This window comes from Priapulus caudatus, unplaced genomic scaffold (assembly GCF_000485595.1).
Source record: "Priapulus caudatus unplaced genomic scaffold, Priapulus_caudatus-5.0.1 Scaffold22, whole genome shotgun sequence".
NCBI classification, from domain to species: domain Eukaryota; kingdom Metazoa; phylum Priapulida; class Priapulimorpha; order Priapulimorphida; family Priapulidae; genus Priapulus; species Priapulus caudatus.
This window is the reverse complement of record NW_014577083.1, coordinates 804865-809671: the sequence shown is the minus strand read 5'-3', so window position 1 is coordinate 809671 and position 4807 is coordinate 804865. Positions and strand designations below refer to the sequence as shown.

General features: G+C 41.7%; 1 long non-coding RNA gene across 1 annotated transcript in view; it reads left to right on the top strand.

Annotated features, from left to right (window-relative positions):
* LOC106813122 overlaps nucleotides 1-4420 on the top strand; it is a 6788-nt gene extending 2368 nt beyond the window's left edge. Inside the window, exons 2-3 of the long non-coding RNA XR_001394427.1 lie at nucleotides 3660-3746; nucleotides 3973-4420. This is a non-coding gene — a long non-coding RNA (uncharacterized LOC106813122). The remainder of the gene's footprint in view (nucleotides 1-3659; nucleotides 3747-3972) is intronic.
* Nucleotides 4421-4807: the final 387 nt, after the last annotated feature.

Below are 4807 nucleotides of genomic sequence, written 5' to 3'. Positions count from 1 at the left end.
AACTGACGGCGAATGTCGGGGGATCCCGAACTAAAATAGCGATGATATCTCTGATCTCATCAGTTTTCAAGTTTTCTTGTTCAAGTTTTACATTTATTTCGATGTTGTTTTTCTTTCTTTTCGCTGAAATCGATATGGATTATTGATAACCAAGCGCTTAGGTTCGAGCCACTAGTTCAACCGATATCGAGTATAATTGAGATTACTGAACATCACTACTATGTGTATATAAATGTGTCAACCTTGTTCGAATTATAACGCTGGCTTTTGTTCTTACCTTACTCCCGGCCAAGATATCTCCGTGAAATCCTGCAGCGAAAGTTCTCTTCCGCTAAAATGAAAGAGACGTATCATCCGAATATCCCTAACGCGCGCTACGAATTTCGACGATTGTGAGTCGGGCTGCTGCGTACTTCACTTCCGCGAGCATTTGCTTGGCCTGGCCGGCCCCCGAAAGCTGAGCTCGCAGGCGCAGCAGCTCATCCCTGGCATGCAATGCGCCCCATTACTCGGTATAAACAGACATTCTCGTCCTCTTACATTTCACGATTTACAGTGATTATAGCGAAATAGAGTAGAAAACATAAGACTGTCGTATAAAACATTTCCGGGTGTTTATTTACCTTTTTTTTTTTATTGAGACGTTCCAAGTGCCTGTGAGTAAGTCTAATGCAGTTGAACCCCGAGTTGAACACCAGACACTTGGAGTTGGAGCGTGTTCCAATAAAATAAGGGCCTATTGAGTAAATGCTAAATAAAGACGAAATACTATATTACTACCGATACCAAGTCTTAATGTTTCTCTACTCTCTTCACTATTATTGCCCGACAAATTCCTGTAAATGCCGTCCAAATGCTCATCTGCAACACAAAAGTACACCGCACGCTAGCTGCTGCACACTGACACATAAATATATGGCCGTGGCTACGCGACCAGTTCCGAACGAGGAGCCGCTAGGCTACACGTCCGGACATCCATCTCACACAGTGAGCTTGCACACGTACACGCATGATTGCGCAATGGGACGCTCTGCTGATTGCCGTGTGTGTGTGTGTGTGTGCGTGCGTGCGTGCGTGCGTGCGTGCGTGCGTGCTGTGTGTGTTGTGGTGTGTGCATGAAAGAGAGAGAGAAAAGGGAATGGAATGTGTATGTGTGTGTGTATGCGTGAGAGAGAGAGAGAGATCAGAGAGGTGTGTGTGTGTGGGAGAGAGAGCTGTGCGTGTGTGTGTGTGTGTGTGTGTGTGTGAGCGAGAGAGGATGGATGAAAGGATAGACGGCAGCAGAGCGTCCCGTTGCGCAATCATGCGTGTACGCGAGTCACGCGATCACTGTGTGAGTGGATATCCGGACGCGTAGCCACTGCGTAAATATATACTGTAGTCTGGTATTAGTATTACTAGCAGTAGCAGGTAGGAATGCGTGCTGCCAAAATTCGCTCGACGCTCGCTTGATTTCATACGAATACAACACAAATATTCAACCATTCTACTCCATCTTGTTTCTATTTGAAGAACAGTGTTCACTTGTTATAAAAACATACTGTCTGTGTTCGTAACCGAGCTGTTTCACGCGAAATCACACAAAGCCTGACGAAATTCTCGCGTTCGCTCCCGTGCGCAGTTATGTAAATGGATGTCGGAATCAGGAAACAGCCACCGGCCGCTCTCCTGACCGTCATTTTTGCCGCCACAACGCTGCAGCGTTTTGCAACGCTCCACTGGCGGCTTTGACGGGCTCACACGGGAGGTGGAAAGCAGCGTGGTAGTTTCCAAAATGCAGTGCGCCACCTATAGCCCTGTACTGCAGCCATTTACATAAACTGCGCAATGGGAGCGAACGCGAGAATTTCGTCAGGCTTTGGTGTATTTCGCGTGACACAGCTCGTTACGAACATAGACAGTATGTTTTTATAACAAGTGAACACTGTTCTTCAAATAGAAACAAAGATGGAGTAGAATGGTTGAATATTTGTGTTGTATGTATAAATCAAGCGAGCGTCGAGCAAATTTGCAGCACACTTTCCTACCTGCTTTATATTATTGTTGTCAGTGGTGCAGCCAGCTAGCGTGCGGCGGCCAGCGTGTGACAGTGTGTTGCAGATGAGCATTTGGACGGCATTTACAGGAAATTGTGCGCAATAATAGGTGAAGAGAGTATAGAAACATTAAGACTGGTAGTAAATCGATTTCGTATTTATTTAGCATTATATTTTATTGAAACGCTCCAAGTGACTGTGGGCATGAGTGCCAAATCCTCACAATGCTCTCTTCTCTACATCTTTATTAAAATGCAGTGATGCACAGCCAACTGCCTCCATATTGGCATCTATGTGTAGCTGAATGTTAACTAGTTTGAATTATCACTCTTGCACTTGGGTAAAACTCATGGGAAATATCGCGCTCTGTCGTATTACTATTTCGTATTTGTCAACGAGAGCCAACTCCCTGATTATACGTCATGAGTAATCGTGGCATATTGCATTCTGGGTTCAAGTGATCCCGACTTTCAAGCTCCAGGATGATCCCAACCACTCGGCTCATGTATGTGTTGAGCAAGAATGATGTACACGACTGTTGGCCAAACAATGTAATTGTGCTGATAAGGATTTTTGGATGGTAAATAGACAGATATTTCTGCTTGCAAAACCATGGAGAGCAATATTACCGCAGGAATTTATGAGGTTCTTCTGGGTAAATTACGTTGTACCCGAGATCAAGAGTGATTATTCTAACAAGTGAACAATCAGCTATGCATAGATATCAAGGGTGTTGCTATCCCCCGGGCGTGGAGGGAGGATCACGTGATACCGTTGATGTATACTTCAAAACCATTACTCACCCGGTAACGCTAACTCCAATACCTCCATCGCTAACCATACCACTAAACATATATATCTCGCGAGCGCTATATATAATCCAAAAACCACAAAATTAATCTATGGTGTGGGACAGATATCATGATGCAAAAACCCTAACCCTAACCCTAATCCTAACCTAACCAATCCCTAACCCTAATCCTAACCCTACCCTAACCCTAACCCTGACCCTGACCCTATCCTAACACTCATCCTAGCACTAGTGCTGCCACGTTGCGGTCACCTCCCTCCACGCCCGGGGGATAGCATTACCCAGATATCAATATGGAGGTGTTGGTTGGGTATTTGGGCTGTGGAAGAGTAAATGAAGTAAGCATTATGGTATTACAATACAAGTATAAATTTGTGTTTACGCTTCCCAACCTGCGAGTTGTGCACAGTGGCATGTGTGGTGGGATTGTGAGTTGCAGAGGATCATTTTAATGGTTATTTTTATTAGAGTAGAATTATAAGCTGATAGAGAATACATAAACATTAAAAGACTTTGGTAAATACAATTTATGTTTATATACCATCATTTTATTATTGAGACGACCCAAGCGCCCATAGTATACTCGCCCATTACAGAGTCCGTCCATAAGTTTCAATTTATCTGATATGAGCTCTGCCCATAACACACGCTCGCACATTACGCACGCTGCAATTTTAGGTATAGTGGCGCCATCTGTTAGAGGACTATTGGTTTTAGAATCCAGGGTTCTAAACTAAGTTGTGCACTGCACTAGTGACAATTATTATATAAGTAATTATTTTAAATAAGCTAAATGCACAATTGTGTTTCAGTGGAAAGCTAGGGATGTAAAAAATCCGACCGATCTGTGGTTGTACCGAAGAGACGTGAGGCTTCATGGCAAAGCGTACAGGACTCGAGTAAGTGCCAATTATGAATGAAGTATTCTAAAGGTTGAATTTGCTTTCATATGAGTCCATTAGCACTGGTTACATGAAGAAAATATGTAGTATGCATTGCTTAAAATTTGGCTATTATAACAGCTTCCACAACGGTAAAAATTACTTCCTATTTATTAGAAGTTGGTTAATGACATTTTCCTTCTAAAGATAGATAAGTAACTTTTAATAAAATTTGTATTTTCAGGGGCTGGAAGCGATATCAGCCTAAATCATCCACAATAGCTCCATCTGCTGCAACTTTGAACGAACATAGAATGGACCGTAGCAAAATGGTTTTTGCTGATTGTGTAACAAAACACTATACACAACTCGTGATAAAGTGCTAAATAAAATCAATAGCTGAATATTACCTGGCTTTATTGTGAATTTGTGAATGATGAGTGTTCTTCTGCCTCAGTTGTTTAGCACTCAAATGAATGTTACTGTTGTTTATTTAATGATATTTTAAACTGCCACTTGGTCATTAAATGTGTACATAAAGTGTGTGGTACCAACTGAAAATGTTTCGCTAAATCTGAGCACAATTTTTGGCATTCAAAAATGCAACTGAAGCTATTCCACTCTGATCTGCAATCGTCAATAAATAGGCTTTGTTAGAATGTTGTTATTAATAAAAAAAGTCCAAAAAAATTCTCGAGTTTTATATATTCATAATACATGTTTATGATAAAACCATATAGGTATGTGACTGGAATCATAGTCAATAATGACATTCCTCATGCCATCTATGAAAATAAATAGTTTGGAAGAGTTCGCTGACAGTGTATGACTGTCTATGTAATTCGTGATGCGTGAGACAGTGAAATTATAAATAAAACTATTAAAAGTATGCAAAAGCCTTAACCCGCACAAGTTAGACTGTGGTGTAGATAGTATAGACCTTAGGTCTATATATACAAGTGGAGAAGGTAGGATACTATAGGTTTAGGGAGGCTATTATAGTAATAGGATCTTCTATGAGAGAACGGGAAGGAAGTGCATAGAGAGGGCAAATGAGGTAGAAAGTAGGATAGGTTGGG